Source organism: Elephas maximus, chromosome 20, assembly GCF_024166365.1.
Source record: "Elephas maximus indicus isolate mEleMax1 chromosome 20, mEleMax1 primary haplotype, whole genome shotgun sequence".
NCBI classification, from domain to species: Eukaryota; Metazoa; Chordata; class Mammalia; order Proboscidea; family Elephantidae; genus Elephas; species Elephas maximus.
This window is the reverse complement of record NC_064838.1, coordinates 50,395,772-50,414,119: the sequence shown is the minus strand read 5'-3', so window position 1 is coordinate 50,414,119 and position 18,348 is coordinate 50,395,772. Positions and strand designations below refer to the sequence as shown.

General features: G+C 40.9%; 1 protein-coding gene across 1 annotated transcript in view; it reads right to left on the bottom strand.

Annotated features, from left to right (window-relative positions):
* The window catches only part of CCR3 (C-C motif chemokine receptor 3), a 179,526-nt gene extending 161,413 nt beyond the window's left edge, over positions 1 to 18,113 (bottom strand). Inside the window, exon 1 of the mRNA XM_049862828.1 lies at positions 18,060 to 18,113. The gene's annotated coding sequence lies outside the window, so the exon portion shown is untranslated. The remainder of the gene's footprint in view (positions 1 to 18,059) is intronic.
* Between the last annotated feature and the right edge of the window lie 235 nt (positions 18,114 to 18,348).

The window sequence follows — 18,348 nt, the reverse complement described above, 5'->3', positions numbered from 1 at the left end:
TGCTTGTAGTGTTCTAAGAGCTCTTTACTAAGTCCTAGATCCCAAAGATGTTTTCTTCTAAAAGTTGTATAGTTTCTATATTACATTCATATCTATATTTTGAGTTAATTATTACATACAGTCTAAGGTTTAGGATAAGGTTCATTTTGTTTGCCTATGACTATGCAATTGCTCCAGCACCATTTGTTGAATTGCTTTTGTCAAAAATCATTGGCCGTACTTGTGTGAGGTTATTTCCGGGTTCTCTCTTCTCTTCTATTAATCTCTGTGTCTATCCCTCTGTCAATACCACACAGCCTTGATTACTGTAGCTATAAAATAAGTTTTAAAATACAGTGATTCTTTCCACTTCATTCTTCTTTTTCAAAATGTCTTAGCTATTCCAGTTCTTTTGCCTTCCCATGTAAATCTTACAATAAAAACAAAAACCTGTTGCTGTCGATTCTGACTCAAAGTGACCCTATAGGACAGAGTAGAACTGCCCCATAGAGTTTCCAGGGACCACCTGGTGGATTCTAACTGCTGACCTTTGGGTTAGCAGCCGTAGCACTTAACCACTACGCCACCAGGGTTTCCAATTTTAGAATAAGCATATCTATATCTACAGAAAAATCTTGAGGGTTTTGATAGGAATCGCGTTCTAACTACATATCATTTTGAGGAGAATTGACCTTTTTACTATGATGAGTCTTCCCATCTATGAACATAATATGTCTCTCCATTTGTTCAGCTCTTCTTTGATTTATTTCATGAGCGTTTTGTAGTTTGCAGCATACATGTCCTATACATGTTTTGGTGATTTATACCTAAGCACCCCTTTTTTGATAGAGATCATAGATGGTGTTGTACTTTAATTTTGGTTTCCACGTGTTTATTGCTAATATACAGAAATATAATTGATTTTTTGTGTGCTGCTCTTGTATTTTGCAGCTTTGCTGAACTCACCTATTATTCGAGGATTTGTTTTCTGTTTTGTCTTGTTTTTGTAGATTCCTTGGTATTTTCTACGTAGACCATCATATCCTCTGCCAATGGCACTCTTTTGTATCTTTCTTCGTGATCTGTAGGCCTTTTCTTTTCTTGTCTTATTGTGCTGGCTAGGAGTTCCAGTACTGTACCGAATAAAAGTGGTGAAACCAGACATACTTTTCTTGTTCGAATTCTTATGGGAAAGACTTTCGGTTTTTTGCCATAGGATGATGTTAATTTTAGGTTTTGCCTTGGCGGGAGGGGGTTGTAGATATTCTTTATCAAGTTGAGGAAGTTCCCCTCTGTCTGTAGTTTTTCTGAGTTTTTATTATGAATATGAGTTGGATTTTGTCAAATAACTTTTCTAACTCTTTTTATGTATTGCCATTTTCTATTTTCCAATATTCTGTTAAGAGTTTTATCCATTTATATTCATGAGGGATACTGATCTATAGTTATATTTATTTTTTGTACGTCTTTGGGTTTGGTATCAGGGTAGTACTGATTTTATAAAATGAGTTGGGAAATGTCTTCTCCTATTTTCTCGAAGATATTGCGTAGAATTGGTGTTAATTCTCCTTTAAACATTTGGAAGAATTCTCCAGTCAAACCATCTGGGCCTGGAGATTTCTTTTTTTGGAAGGGTTTTAATTTTAATTTCCTTCATAGTTGTAGGGGTATTCAAATTATCTATTTCATATTGGGTGAGTTGTGGTAGTTTGTGCTCTTTGAGGAATTGGTCTCTTTCGTTTAAGTTACCCAATGTGTTTGTGTAGAGTTGTTCACAGTATTCCATGACTGTCCTTTGATGTCTGCAAGGTAGAGAGAGCAGAGAGTTTCCAGAAACGTGTGAGCAAGGGTGGCACCTCTGCTGAGAGGTCAGAAGAGGTGGGGATTAAGATAAGGTCATTTCACTTAGCAACCAGCCAACATCAAGGTAACCATTTCAGAACACTGGAGAGGGGCAAAGTCAGACCTCACTGGGGAGAAGGGGCTGGCCTGTGTGAGAAGACACAGGTCAGACCATAGCCTGCTCGCTTGAGATGTGTGGCAGTGAAGAGAATATGAGAAGGTGATCAATGGCAGAGGCTGCTGGCAGAAGGAAACAGCTATTGGAAGAAAGAAGAGATCGCTGCATGTTTGTGCACTGTATTAGTTCAATACCACTGTGTAACAAAAAAAAAATTTTTTTTTTTTTTAACCACCCCAAAATCCAATGGCTAAAACGGTAATTATTCATTATTGCTCATGTGTCCATGGATGGGTCAGCTGGGCAGTTGCTGATCTGCACCTGACTTGGCTGTGCCCAGCTGGGCTTGCTCATGTGTCTGGGATCATCAGCTGGTGGGTGAACTGGGGGCTGACTAGTGTAGGTTAGCCTGAGCTGGATCAGCTGGGCTTCCTGGGGCATCTCTCCACTTGATATCTCATCCCATAGCAGGCTAGCCCAAGGGTCAGAGCACAAAACTGCAAAGTCTCTTGAGTACGAGGCTCATCAAGGCACAACTACATTCTACCGGTCAAAGTAGGTGACAAGTCCATCCTAGATTCAAGGGGTAGAATGAACTGTAAAGCCACCACATTGAAAAGGAGTGTGCATACGGGAAGGGATATAAGTGTGGCTGTTTTTGTGTGTGTGTGTGTGTGTGTGTGTGCGCTTTAAGTGAGAGTTTACAAATCAAGTTAGTCTCTCACACAAAAATTTATATACACCTTCCTATATACTCCTAGTTGCTCTCCCCCTAATGAGACAGCACACTCCTCTCCGCTCTCTATTTTCGTGTGCATTCGGCCGGCTTCCGACCCGCTCTGCTCTCCCATCTCACCTCCAGATAGGAGATGCCAACATAGTCTCATGTGTCTACTTGATCCAAGAAGCTCACTCCTCACCAGTATCATTTTCTGTCCCATAGTCCAGTCTAATCCCTGTCTGAAGAGTTGGCTTTGGGAATGGTTCCTGTCTTGGGCTAACAGAAGGTCTGGGGACCATGACCTCTGGGGTCCTTCTAGTCTCAGTCAACCATTAACTCTGGTCTTTTTACGAGAGTTTGAGGTCTGCATCCCACTGCTCTCCTGCTCCCTCAGGGGTTCTCTGTTGTGTTCCTGGTCAGGGCAGTCATCTGTTGTAGCCAGGCACCATCTAGTTCTTCTGGTCTCAGGCTGATGTAGTCTCTGGTTTATGTGGCCCTTTCTGTCTCTTGGGCTCACAGTTACCTTGTGTCTTTGGTGTTCTTCATTCTCCTTTGCTCCAGGTGGGTTGAGACCAATTGATGCATCTTAGATGGCCACTTGAGAGCATTTTAGACCCCAGAAGCCACTCTCCAAAGTGGGATGCAGAATGTTCTCTTAATAGATTTTATTATGCCAATTGACTTAGATGTCACCTGAAACCATGGTCCCCAAACCCCCGCCCCTGCTACACTGGCCTTCAAAGCATTCGGTTTTTTCAGGGAACGTCTTTGGTTTTGGTTTAGTTCAGTTGTGCCGACCTCTCCTGTATTGTGTGTTGTCTTTTCCTTCACCTAAAATCATTCTTGTCTACTACCTAATTGGTGAATACCCCTCTCCCTGCCTCCCTCCCCACTCTCGTAACCATCATTCTCTATTTAGACTATTTCTCGAGTTCTTATAATGTGGTCTCATACAATATTGGTCCTTTTACAACTGACTAATTTCACTCAGCCTAATGCCTTCCAGATTCCTCCATGTTATGAAATGTTTCACGGATTCATCATTTTTCTTTATCAATGAGCAGTATTCCATTGTGTGACTATACCATAACGTATTTATCCATTCATCTGTTGATGGGCACCTTGGTTGCTTCCATCTTTTTGCTATTGTAAACAGTGCTGCAATGAACATGGGTGTGTATATATCTGTTCATGTAAAGGCTCTTATTTCTCTAGGATATATTTCAAGGAGTGGGATTGCTGGATTGTATGCTAGTTCTATCTCTAGCTTTTTAAGGAAGAACCAAATCTATTTCCAAAGTGGTTGTACCATTTTACATTCCCACCAGCAGTGTATAAGTGTTCCAGTCTTTCCACAACCTCTCCAACGTTTATTATTTTGTGTTTTTTGGATATGTGCCAGCCTTGTTGGAGTGAGATGGAATCTACTTGTACTTTTGATTTGCATTTCTCTAATGGCTAATGATCATGAGCATTTCCTCATGTATCTGTTAGCTGCCTGAATGCCTTCTTTAGTGAAGTGTCTGTTCATATCCTCTGCCCATTTTTTAATTGGGTTTTTTGTCTTTTTGTAGTTGTTTTTGCAGTATCATGTAGATTTTAGAGATTAGACGCTGATCAGAAATGTCATAGCTAAAAACTTTTTCCCGGTCTGCAGGTAATCTTTTTACTCTTTTGGTAAAGTCTTTAGATGAGCATAGGTATTTGATTTTTAGGAGCTCCCAGTTATCTAGTTTCTCTTCTGGTATTTGTGCATTGTTAGTAATGTTTTATATACAGTTTATGCCATGTATTAGGGCTCCTAAAGTTGTCCTTATTTTTTCTTCCATTATCTTTATCATTTTAGATTTTATATTTAGATCTTTGATCCATTGAGTGTTCATTTTTGTGCATGTTGAGAGGTATGGGTCTTGTTTCACTTTTTTGCAGGTGGATATCCAGTTATGCCAGCACCATTTGTTAAAGAGACTGTCTTTTCCCAATTTAACTGACTTTGGGCCTTTGTCAAATATCAGCTGCTAATATGTGGATGGATTTTTGTCTGGATTCTCAATTCTGTTCCATTGGTCTATGTATCTGTTGTTGTACCAGTACCAGGCTGTGCTGGCTACTGTGGTGGTATAATAGGTTCTGAAATCAGGTAGTATGAGGCCTCCCACTTTGTTCTTCTTTTTCAGTAATGCTTTACTTATCTGGGGCCTCTTTCCCTTCCATATGAAGTTGGTGATTTGTTTCTCTATCTCGTCAAAAAATGTTATTTGGAACTTGGATCAGAATTGCATCATATCTATAGATTGCTTTTGGTAGAATAGGCATTTTTACAACGTTAAGTCTTCCTATCCATGAGCAAGGTATGTTTTTCCACTTCTGTAGGTCTCTTTTGGTTTCTTGCAGTAGTGTCTTGTAGTTTTCTTTGTACACGTCTTGTACGTCTCTGGTAAGATTTATTCCTAAGTGTTTTATCTTCTTGGGGGCTACTGTAAATGTTATTGAGTTGATGATTTCCTCTTTGATATTCTTTTTGTTAGTGTAGAGGAATCCAACTGATTTTTGTATGTTTATCTTCTATCTTGATACGTTGCTGAACTCTTCTATTAGTTTCAGTAGTTTTCTTGAGGATTCTTTAGGGTTTTCTGTGTATAAGATCATAAAAAAAAAAAAAAAGATCATGTCGTCTGCAAATAGAGATACTTTTACTTCTTCCTTACCAATCTGGATGCCCTTTATTTCTTTACCTAGCCTAATTGCTCTGGCTAGGACCTCCAGCTCAATGGTGAATAACAGTGGTGATAAAGGGCATCCTTGTCTGGTTCCCGATCTCAAGGGGACTGCTTTCAGAGTCTCCCATTTAGGGTGATGTTGGCTGTTGCCTTTGTATAAATGCCCTTTATTGTATTGCGGAATTTTTCTTCTATTCCTATTTTGCTGATAGTTTTTATCATGAATGGGTGTTGAACTTTGTCAGATGCCTTTTCTGCATCAACTAATGAGATCATGTGGTTCTTGCCTTTTATTTATATGATGGATTATATTAATTGTTTTTCTAATGTTGAACCATCCCTGCATACCTGGTATGAATTCCACTTGTTCATGGTGACTTATTTTTTTGATATGTTGTCGAATTCTATTGGCTAGAATTTCGTTGAGGATTTTTACATCTAAGTTCATGAAGGATATGGGTCTGTAATTTTCTTTTTTTGTAGTGTCATTACCTGGTTTTGGTATCAGGGATATTCTGGCTTCATAGAATGAGTTTGGGAGTATCCCATCCTTTTCTATGCCCTGAAATACCTTTAGTAGTAGTGGTGTTAACTCTTCTCTGAAAGTTTGGTAGAACTCTTCAGTGAAGCCATCCTGGCCAGAGCTTTTTTTTTGTTGGGACATTTTTAATTACCTTTTCAATCTCTTCTTTTGTTATGGATTTGTTTAGTTGTTCTACCTCTGTTTTTGTTAGTTTAGGTAGGTAGTGTGTCTCTAGGAATTCATGCATTTCTTCTAGGTTTTCAAATTTGTTAGAGTACAATTTTTTGTGGTAATCTGATAGGATTCTTTTAATTTCAATTGGGTCTGTTGCGATATCACCCATCTCATTTCTTATTCAGGTTATTTGCTTCCTCTCCTGTTTTTCCTTTGTCAGTTTGGCCAGTGGTTTATCAGTTTGGTTAATTTTTTCAAAGAACAAGCTTTTGGTCTTGTTAACTCTTTCAATTGTTTTTCTATTTCATTTAACTCTGCTCTAATTTTTATTATTAGCTTTCTTCTGGTGCCTGAGGCTTTCTTTTGTTGCTCTCTTTCTATTTGTTCTAGTTGTAGGGATAATTCTTTGATTTTGGCCCTTTCTTCTTTTTGTATGTGTGCATTTATTGATATAAATTGACCTCTGAGCACTGCTTTCGCTGTGTCCCAAAGGTTCTGATAGGAAGTGTTTTCATTCTCATTGGATTCTATTAATTTCTTTATTCCGTCGTTAATGTCTTCTATAACCCAGTCATTTTTGAGCAGGGTATTGTTTAGTTTCCCAGTATTTGACTTCTTTTCCCTGCCTTTTCTGTTATTGATTTCTACTTTTATGGCCTTATAGTCAGAGATCCCCACGTGCCTGTCAGTTTGTCATACTGTGGGGGCTTGCATGTTGCTGTGTTGCTGGAAGCTATGCCACCGGTATTCAGATACCAGCAAGGTCACCCATGGAGGACAGGTTTCACCTGAGCTTCCTGGCTAAGACAGACTAGGAACAAGGACCCGGCAGTCTACTTCTCAAAAGCGTTAGCCAGTGAAAACCTTATGAACAGCAGTGGAACATTGTCTGATATAGTGCTGGAAGATGAGCCCCCCAGGTTGGAAGGCACCCAAAAGATGACGGAGGAAGAGCTGCCTCCTCAAAGTGGAGTTGACCTTAATGATGTAGATGGAGTAAAGCTTTCGGGACCTTCATTTGCTGATGTGGCACGACTCCAAATGAGAAGAAACAGCTGCAAACATCCTTTACTAATTGGAACCTGGAATGTACGAACCATGAATCTAGGAAAATTAGAAATCTTCAGAAATGAAATGGACCGCATAAACATTGATATCCTAGGCATTAGTGAGCTGAAATGGACTGGTATTGGCCATTTCGAATCAGACAATCATATAGTCCACTATGCGGGGAATGACAACTTGAAGAGGAATGGCGTTGCATTCCTCATCAAAAAGAACATTTCAAAATCTATCCTGAAGTACAATGCTGTCAGTGATAGGATAATATCCACACACCTACAAGGAAGACCAGTTAATATGGCTATTATTCAAATTTATGCACCAACCACTAGGGCCAAAGATGAAGAAATAGAAGATTTTTATCAGCTGCTGCAGTCTGAAACTGATCAAACATGCAATCAAGATGCGTTGATAATTACCGGTGTTTTAATGCGAAAGTTGGAAACAAAGAAGAAGGATCAGTAGTTGGAAAATATGGCCTTGGTGACAGAAACAATGCCGGAGATCAAATGATAGAATTTTGCAAGACCAACGACTTCTTCATTGCAAATACCTTCTTTCACCAAGATAAATGGCAACTTATACACATGGACCTCGCCAGATGGAACACACAGAAATCAAATTGCCTACATCTGTGGAAAGACGATGGAAAAGCTCAATATCATCAGTCAGAAAAAAGCCAGGGGCCGACTGTGGAACAGGCTATCAATTGCTCATATGCAAGTTCAGGATGAAACTGAAGAAAATCAGAGCAAGTCCACGAGAGCCAAAATATGACCTTGAGTATATCCCACCTGAATTTAGAGACCATCTCAAGAATAGATTTGACACATTGAACACTGGTGACTGAAGAGTGGACGAGTTGTGGAATGACATCAAGGACATCATACATGAAGAAAACAAGAGGTCATTGAAAAGACAGGAAAGAAAGAAAAGACCAAGATGGATGTCAGAGGAGAGTCTGAAACTTGCTCTCGAACATCAAGCAGCTAAACCAAAAGGAAGAATTGATGAAGTGAAAGAACTGAACAGAAGATTTCAAAGGGCGTCTCTAGAAGACAAAGTAAAGTATTATAATGACATGTGCAAAGAGCTGGAAATGGAAAACCAAAAGGGAAGAACATGCTCGGAGTTTCTCAAGCTGAAAGAACTGAAGAAAAAAATTCAAGCCTTGAGCTGCAATGGTGTAGGATTCTATGGGAAAAATATTAAATGACGCAGGAAGCATCAAAAGAAGATGAAAGGAATACGCAGAGTCATTATACCAAAAAGAATTAGTCAATGTTCAACCATTTCACGAGGAAGCATATGATCAGGAACCGATGGTACTGAAGGAAGAAGTCCAAGCTGCTCTGAAGGCATTGGCGAAAAACAAGGCTCCAGGAATTGATGGAATATCAATTGAGATGTTTCAACAAACGGATGCAGAGCTGGAGGTGCTCACTTGCCTATGCCAAGAAATATGGAAGACAGCTTCCTGGCCGACTGACTGGAAGAGATCCATATTTATGCCTATTCCCAAGACAGGTGATCCAACCGAATGTGGAAATTATAGAACAATATCATTAATATCACACGCAAGCAAAATTTTGCTGAAGATCATTCAAAAATGGTTGCAGCAGTATATCAACAGGGAATTGCCAGAAATTCGGGCCAGTTTCGGAAGAGGACGTGGAACCAAGGATATCATTGCTGATGTCAGATGGGTCCTTGCTGAAAGCAGAGAATACTAGAAGGATGTTTACCTGTGTTTTATTGACTATGCAAAGGCATTCAACTTTGTGGATCATAAGAAATTATGGATAACATTGCAAAGAATGGGAATTCCAGAACACTTAATTGTGCTCATGAGGAACCTTTATGTAGATCAAGAGGCAGTTGTTCGGACAGAACAAGGGGATACTGCATGGTTTAAAGTCAGGAAAGGTGTGCGCCAGGGTTGTATTCTTTCACCATACCTATTCAGTCTGTATGCTGAGCAAATAATCTGAGAAGCTGGACTGTATGAAGAAGAACGGGGCATCAGGATTGGAGGAAGACTCGTTAACAACCTGCGTTATGCAGATGACACAACCTTGCTTGCTGAAAGTGAAGAGGACTTGAAGCACTTACTAATGAAGATCAAAGACCACAGCCTTCAGTATGGATTGCACCTCAACATAAAGAAAACAAAAATCCTCACAACTGGACCAATGAGCAACATCATGATAAATGGAGGAAAGATTGAAGTTGCCAAGGATTTCATTTTACTTGGATCCACAATCAACAGCCATGGAAGCAGCAGTCAAGAAATCAAAAGACGCATTGCATTGGGTAAATCTGCTGCAAAGGACCTCTTTCAAGTGTTGAAGAGCAAAGATGTCCCCTTGAAGACTAAGGTGAGCCTGACCCAAGCCATGGTATTTTCAATCACATCATGTGTGTGTGAAAACTGGACAGTGAATAAGGAAGACCGAAGAAGAATTGATGCCTTTGATTTGTGGCGTTGGCAAAGAATATTGAATATACCATGCACTGCCAGAAGAACAAACAAATCTGTCTTGGAAGAAGTACAGCCAGAATGCTCCTTAGAAGCAAGGATGGTCAGGAGGGATCAGTCCCTGGAGAAGGATATCATGCTTGGCAAAGTACAGGGTCGGTGGAAAAGAGGAAGACCCTCAATGAGGTGGATTGACACAGTGGCTGCAACAATGAGCTCAAGCATAACAACGATTTTAAGGATGCCGCAGGACTGGGCAGTGTTTTGTTCTGTTGTGCATAGGGTCGCTATGAGTCGGAACCGACTTGATGGCACCTAACAACAACAACATAGTCAGAGAAGATCCTTTGTAATAGTTCGATGTTTTGGGTTCTGCTAAGGCTTGCTTTATGACCTAATATGTGGTCTATTCTAGAGAATGTTCCATGTGCACTAGAAAAGAAAGTATACTTGGCTGCTGTTAGGTGTAGTGTTCTGTATATGTCTGTGAGGTGAAGTTCGTTGATTGTGGCATTTGGATCTTCCCTATCTCTATTGAGCTTCTTTCTGGATGTTCCGTCCTTCACTGAAAGTGGTATGGTCAAGCCTCCTACTATAATTGTGGAGCTGTCTATCTCACTGTTCAATGCTGTTAGAGTTTGTTTTATGTATCTTGCAGCCCTGTCACTGGGTGCCTAAGTATTTAACATGGTTATATCATCCTGATATATTCTCCCTTCCTTAACCTTTGTGGTGGATTTAACTTTAAAACCTTTTTTTCCGGAAATTAATATTATCATTCCTGCTCTTTTCTGATTGTTGTTTGCTTGATATATTTTTTTTCCATCCATTGAGTTTTAGTTTGTTTGTGTCTCTAAGTCTAAGGTGTGTCTCTTATAGGCGGCATATAGATGAATCATGTTTTTATCCATTCTGACACTCTCTGTCTCTTTATTGGTGCATTTAGTCCATTTACATTCAGCATAATTATGGATAGGTATGAGTTTCATGCTGTCATTTTGATGTCTTTTTTTGTGTATTGTTGACAGTTTCTTTTTCCCACTTAATGTTTTGTGCTGAGTAGTTTATATATTGTCTTTTTGTCCTATTCATTGTTGTTGATTTTGTTTCTGCTAAGTGTCTCTTTTTTTCTTGTATTGTATTTTGATGAGTAGGATTGTGAGCCTCCTTTTGGTTACCTTAATATTTACCCCTATTTTCTAAGTTTAAACCTAACCTATCTTTCTTTATATCACCTGTCTTCCTCTCCATGTGAAAGATCTCTGACTACATTTCTTAGTCCCTCTTTGTTCTAATGTTGTCTTCTTTTACATAATGACATTGTTGTTTCCCTGTTTTGAGCATTTTTTATCTTTATTTATTTTTGTGATTTCCCTGTTTGGTTTGACATCTGGTTGCTCTGTCCTGTGTTCTAGTCTTGGATTGATATTATTGATTTTCTAACCAGAGAACTCCCTTTAGTATTTTTTGTAGTTTTGGTTTGGTTTTTATGAATTCCCTAAGCTTCTGTTTATCTAGAAATGTCCTAATTTCACATGCATATTTGAGAGACAGTTTTGCTGGATATATGATTCTTGGCTAGCAATTTTTTTCCTTCAATGCTTTATATAAGTCACCCCATTTCCTTCTTGCCTGCATGGTTTCTGCCAAGCAGCCCGAGCTTATTCTTATTGACTCTCTTTGGAGGTGACTTTTTGTTTATCCCTAGCCACTCTTAAAATTTCCTCTTTATCTCTGGTTTTGGCAAGTTTGATTTATGGAGTTCATCTTGGATAGATATCTTCTCATCTTTCACAATAACAGGGAAGTTTTCTGCCAACAAATCTTCAACAATTCTCTCTGTATTTTCGGTTATCCCTCCCTGTTCTGGTACTCCAATCACTCATAGGTTATTTCTCTTGATGGAGTCCCACATGATTCTTAGGGTTTCTTCATTTTTTTTTAATTCTTCTTTCTGATTTTTCTTCAAATATATTGGTGTCAAGTGTTTTATCTTCAGTTTCACTAATTCTGCCTTCCAATTCCATAATTCTGCTCCTCTGGCTTTCTATTGAGGTGTCCAATTCTGTAATTTTATTGTTAGTCTTCTGAATTTCTGACTCTCTATGGATTCTTGAAGTTTATCAAATTCTTCATTATGTTCTTGAATAACCTTTTTAATTTCTTCAACTGCTTTATCTGTGTGTTCCTTAGCTTGTTCTGCATATTGCCTGATCTCCTTCCTGATCTCATTCCTGATGTCTTGAAGAGTTCTGTATATTAATCTTTTGTATTCTGCATCTGGTAATTCCAGGAATGCACTTTCATCCAGAAGATCCTTTGATTCTTTGTTTTGAAAGTCTGCTGACGTGATCATGGCCTGCTTCTTTATGAGATTTGATATTGACTGTTGTCTCTGAGTCATCTATAAGTTACTATATTAGTTTATTTTATGTTTGCTTAGTGTATCCTAGCTTCTTGCTTTGTTTTGTTTTGATATGCCCAGATAGGTTGCTTGAGTGAGCTATCTTATTTTTGCCTTTGAAGCTCTAATGTCCTGTCACCAGATGGCTAGAGCAATTATCAGGTATATGAACCTAGGAGTCCATTCAGTTTTCTTGTATGGATTCAGCTCAGGTGTCCAGGTAGTTGGTCATCAAGTGTGTGGTACAGGCTCTGTCCTACAGTCTTGGAGGCACAGGGGTGATTGGTGTAGGTACAGGTATCTGGTTGCAGCGGGGGATCATGCTCTAAACAAGGCAGGGGTCTGACAACCATCCCTGAGGGTCTGTGAGGAAAGCATGTCCCTGTTCCCTAGAGCACACAGGTGGGTGGGTTCTGCAGATAGATCATGGGCACCCAATGCTTTTAGCTGTAAGGACTGGGAGGTACCAGTTATCCTTGGATCACTGTTGCAGGTGGCTGGGTGATGTGGGTGGAGCCACTAGCCCCCAGGCCCCTGATGTGGGTAGGTGAGGACCCTGTTTAATAGGCAAAGTGGTGTCAAACATCAAACACCCACCTCTCTACTGCACAGTTGAAACAGTTACGGTCTGCCAACAAGAGCCTATTCTCTTGAAATAGGCCCACACAGGTCCATGCAGGGGGCAAAGGTATTCAAAGTCCACGGACCATTATGCCTGGACAGGAGCTGCTTCTGTCCTGAGCTCCCCAGGTTAGTGGAGATGGCAGATTATCTTTTCCCCCAATTGTGAATTTATTCCTCCTCCAGGGCCAGGAGAATGGCTTAGGGTGTTTAGCAGGGCGTATCTCAGGCCCAGAGAAATCCACAGCCACTGAAGCTGGCTTGGGGGCTGGGGGCATGGTAAAACGTACACAAGTACTTAGCTTTTGCCAAGAGCACCATTCTTCTCTGGTTCCAGAGGTGTGAGTAGGCTGTGCAGGTGGCTATCTTTCCCTGGGGAAACTGCAACTGGAATGATACTGCCAGCCCCCCACTGTCACTCCCTGGAATGGTGCCTGAGGGTTCCTGGTGATTCAGGTCCAGTAATTCCTCTTCACTTCTGAACCATCTCTCCCTCCCCCTGCCACTCAGTCTGTTTTCTAACTTTGCCTTTGATGTTCAGGACTCCTTGTTTGTCATAAATATAATCGTTTCACTTGTTTTTTCTGGTCTTTGTTGTAAGAGGGATCACCAGAAGCGTCTGACTACTCCGCCATGTTGGCCCTGCCTCCACGTGTGGCTTTTTTTGAAAACAGCCTGCCACATAAACTTAGAGAAAAGACCTAACAGAAAGAAAGAGCCTGAAGGTGCTAGAGATGGATCAAGACGACAAGGTAAAGTTAGCCTGGGAAAGAAGATGCAATGTTTTTACATGAAGGAAGGAAGAAAGTGAGTGAAGATAGAGATTGGTGGAGGGAACAAGGGAGAGGAAGTGCATGTCGGATGGCCTTGGTCTCCTGAGTACAGAAGGAGGTAAGCCAACCAGCTAGGAAGGGGCAGACTGGGCATCAGGTTGGAAAATCAAGGAAAAAAGAACAACATTGGAACAACTGCTACAGAGAACCTGATTGGTAGGAAGGCATCCAGCACTTCTGAATAGAGGAAAGGGTCCAGATGAAATTATTTTGGCCCAATGAATTTATATGGACCCACAAGTCTCTGTTTTGTGACTTTTCCCAGCAGTACTTAGTACTGGAGGTTTCCCAGGACTGAGGTTCTGGAAGGCAGGTCTGGTGGAAGACAAAAGGGAAGTAGAGGAGAAAGCCCAGATGCTAAGGAGAGTCTCTTCATTCAGAAAGTCCACCTGTGTAGGTAGCTTATAAAGCCAGAAGGCAGCAGGTAGACCAGGAGAGAGGATGGATCTACAGGGTGCGGTGGAGCTAAGAAGCAGTAGTGAGGAGCAGAACAGAAGGAAACAAAGAGCTGAATTCGAGCACCATAGTTTGAACCCTAGACCATGCTCCTTGGATTTCAGAAATCATTCTTCAAACCTTCCTGCCTCAGCCTCCTCTCTGCTGAGTGGAATACAACATCTGCTCCACCTCCCCTCCCAAGGGTGCTTGAAGATAGAATAATGGATGTGAATGTGCTTTTTTAAATTATAAAATATTGTACAAATGATGGTTATTCTTATCATAAGGTATTAAATTGCCGATAATGATTTTTAGACATTCCAGGAAGATTTTAAAACTTTCATAGACCTGGAAAGATTTAACCAAAAGGAGTAAATGAAGGCATGTGAAGGGGATAATCATGGCAAAGAGTATTTTCTCTGAAATTGAACTAAACAATCTAAGTCTACTTACACAGAGAAGCAACCTGTACGCAGACTGTTCACAAGACCTACTTGGTGCAGATTTTCAAGCACAATAAGTTGGTTTTTGATCTCATATTCTTCTTTTCAGCTGTTGATTTCATAGTGAGGGTGTGATGGAAGAAGGACCACATTTTTGTCATTGAAGGAACCCCAGAACTTTACCAGCTAACTTGTGTTGCTGTGGAAAGATATGAAACCACACATAGACGTGTACACACAGACACACACACACACACACACACACACAGAGCATACTTATACCCACACATAACTAGCAGAGCTCAAACTCTCATTTTTTTCAGAAATAAGACTGATGGTAGACGCCATGGTAAACAAGAAACAGGAAAAGGAAGCTGTTTAAGAAAAATATATATATACATATCACATCACCATCGCATCTCTAAAAGAATCAGGTCAAGCCAGAAACCTCCAGCGGAAGTATCAGGGATGACATTTTGGGGTCTGGGTTGCCTGTAAACAAGCTGTATTTATTGTATGTTGGCAACACTTGTCTTTTGAGTCAATCACCTCCTCATCTCCCACTATCATTGCCCCATCATAACAAGATCAATCAAATTGCTTTAAATTTTTGAAATAAAAAAAACAGATACTATACTTAATAAAACAATGGAGTAGAAAGCCCAGGAACTAAAGATGCATCAAGAAGAAAGACACAGTAAGCTATGTTGTGCAAAGTGACACAATTTCTGTTAGATAATATTTTCCTCCTTGAATGGCACGTGCTGAGGATCATAGACATCTTGTATTTATGCTTACAAAGTCCTTCCCCATCCATCTGATAACTATTTCTGTCTTCTTGGTTTTATGGCTGTAGCTTTATAATACATCACGTACCTGGCAGTGCCTAGGGTCCCTCAGCGGCTAGCTGTGAAGCTGGACCTTTGGGCTACAAATGTATAGTAAAGGAGGCAACTTCTACCTCCCAAAAGCTAAGGGCACCCAATCAGTTTAGACAAGAGTTTCCCAACCTCAGCCGTATTGATGTTTTGCTATTTTTCTCTTGGGCTGGGGGTGAAGTGGGATGTCCTATTTAGCGGCAACCTTGGCCTCTGGCCACTAGATGTCAGGAGTTCCCCCAAGTTGTAACAACCAAAAATATCTCCAAACCTCACTGTCATGGAGTCAATTCTGACTCATAGCAACCCTATAGGACAGAGTAGAACTGCACCATAGCCTTTCCGAGGTTGTAAATCTTTATGAGAGCAGACTGTCACATCTTTCTGCTGAAAAATATCTGCAGACATTGCAAAATCACTCTCAATGAGAGGCACATGATTAGACATGTGCCTCCTTCCTTCCTGCTTTGGATGCATGCTTGGAGCCAGAGGAAAGATACCACAGAGATGCTGAGGCTGGTACAAGAGGTAAAAAGAGACTTAGCTCTTGATAACATTGCTGAGTTGCTGCACCAACCCTAGAATTACCTTCCTAAGGAAAATTAACAGCCTCTCACGACTTAAGCCACTTTAGTCAAGTGCTCTGTTAGTTGCAGCCAAGAGCATCCCAGCAAATCAGTCCACTGATCACTTTATTCCCCTGCCTGAAAGCCTTCACTAAGTTCTCCGTTAAGGATGAATTTCAAGCTCCTTAGCTGAGCACCTCCGGGCCTCTGCCTCCTCTCCTGCGTCATCTCCCACCACTCCTTCCAGTACATACGTTTTTCTCTTGAGCCATAATTAGAGTTCTTTGAACCATTCCTGTGAGTTCCTGCCACCTAATTTTTGCATTTGTCTTCTATTTGCCACATTCTTCTTTCCCTGTTCATTCCTACTTGGCTTCCAACACTTAGCCCATGTCATCTCCACTGGGAAGTTTTCCCTGAATCTCCATATGGTGGTTTTAAAATATAGCCCCAAAATTCTTTGACACTCCTCGAACTGAGAGTAATCACACATTTCTTTGGGTGAGAATTTGGGCTTTTCATAGCTCCAAGCACCAAAGCAGCGGGTTAATGACTAACCCAGGGAGGGGTGTTATTCAATTTTACATAAGATGACCTTCGTGGTAAGAACATACAGGGTTCATGAAATGAGCTGGCCGGAACTGAAGCTATAAAGTTCCATTCAGCCCAACCCAAACCAACTAGCTGATGCTGCTCATCTTTCCAGTATCAAGCCACAATGCTCCTGCCTCTTATACCACACACTTCACCCACTTCTGGACCAACCACTTGATGGCTCCGAATGGCCACCATGGTAGAAGTGTTCCCTATGCCTGGGATTCGGCCCCTTTTCCTGAAGAACTTCTACTCATCCTTCAGCTCTCCCTTTGACATCACCTCCCTCTAGGAAGCCTTCCTGCCTCTCCAAGCCTGGATATACCCAGAGCCTATCTCTCATATAATACTTACTACACACTGCATCCTAATCTCTCATTTTTACACCTGTGAATGTGTGAGCATCTCAAGGGCAGGTACCAAGACTAATTCCTTTTTGAATCCCCCAACACCTAGAGCAATGTCAGGCTCAGCAGTGAAAATAAACTTTGATGGCGTGATTGCGCCAATAGAATGATGGAATATGCTGTATTCTTGTCCTCCATTCAACAAACATTTATTGACACCTGACTCTGAACTGAAGGTTCAGTGAAGGTTTAGGGCAAACTAGGTTTAATAACCACAGTGGAAATTTTGCCACTGTACTTTCTAAATATCCATTCCAATTTGTTAAAACAGCATAGATTAGTTTGAGGATGATTTCAGACTCCCCTGTCTAGAGTTTTACATATGCAAAATCTCCTTAAGGTCAGAAGGTAAGTGTGCATAGTTACCAAGGGCCTTTAACCTCATAGGATAATGATACAATTTTACAGTCTAGGTTAAGAATTCTTCTCCCAGCTATTAAGGCTGAAGAACGTTCCTTGGACCCAAGGAAAGCACACCTAAAGAGTGAGCTACTTACTGTTCAGATCCCAACTGCAGAGCTGCCACATGGGAGGTAGAAGATAAAAGAAAAAGAAAACAAAAAAAAAACTTCCAACAGGCAATTCATACATGTCACAAAATCCCACCGTCCTGTGTCGGAAGTCATACATAGGTCTCTGTATTTCAATATCTAGGCTTATCTTTGCAATATCTTTGATTGTAGAAGGTATAAAGCTTTTTATCCAAATTGGCATTTGCAAGCTATGTAATGTTTCCATTTGCAACATATACCATTTCAGCTCATCCAGATAATAGTGCTTAGTTTTTGAGTACTCACCCAGACACTTTTCTAAATACCTGATTCATATTAACTTACCTAATCCTCACAACGACCCACTGAAGTTGGTGCTGTAAGTATCTGCAATTCAGATTCAAAAACTGAGTTGCCAAAATTGCATGGGCCTTGAATCCTGGGGTCTGGGTTTGAACTTTGCACTCTAACTCCAGAGCCCATAGTATTAACCTCTATACTGCCCAGACTCCTTCCTTGGAGCCACCTAGACACTTGTTACAAATGCAGAAGCCTGGGGCCCACCCGCAGAGCTTCAATTTCAACACATCTGAATGGGGCCCGGGAAATAGCATTTGTCATGAGCTCCGTATAATGTAATTTCCACACCAGCTACCCTCTAAGAAATGAGGGTTGCATCCCAAGAGCATCAAGGAACATGTCCGGGGCTCTACACAGCTGGACCTGACGTCTGCCTCACTGCATCATGAACACGCGCTTTACTTACCTTCCTCCAAACTCTTGCTCACTCTGCTCCCTGTGCCAGGAATGCTGTCACCACCTCCCACTCCCACAATGTGTGGTTGAGGTTCAATGCAGGAAGGGAGAAGAGAGACGATATATTCTCCTTCCTGCTCAGGATGAGTTGGAAAATTCCCCCGACCCATGCACATCCCAGAGATATCCCTACACTGCTCCTTCCGGAGGCTCCAGAAAAGGCAAAAAGGCCTCAACTCTTTAAATAGCTGTTTAGTCTTTGGTGCTTCCAGAAACTTCCAAAAGGCTCCATCTAGAAC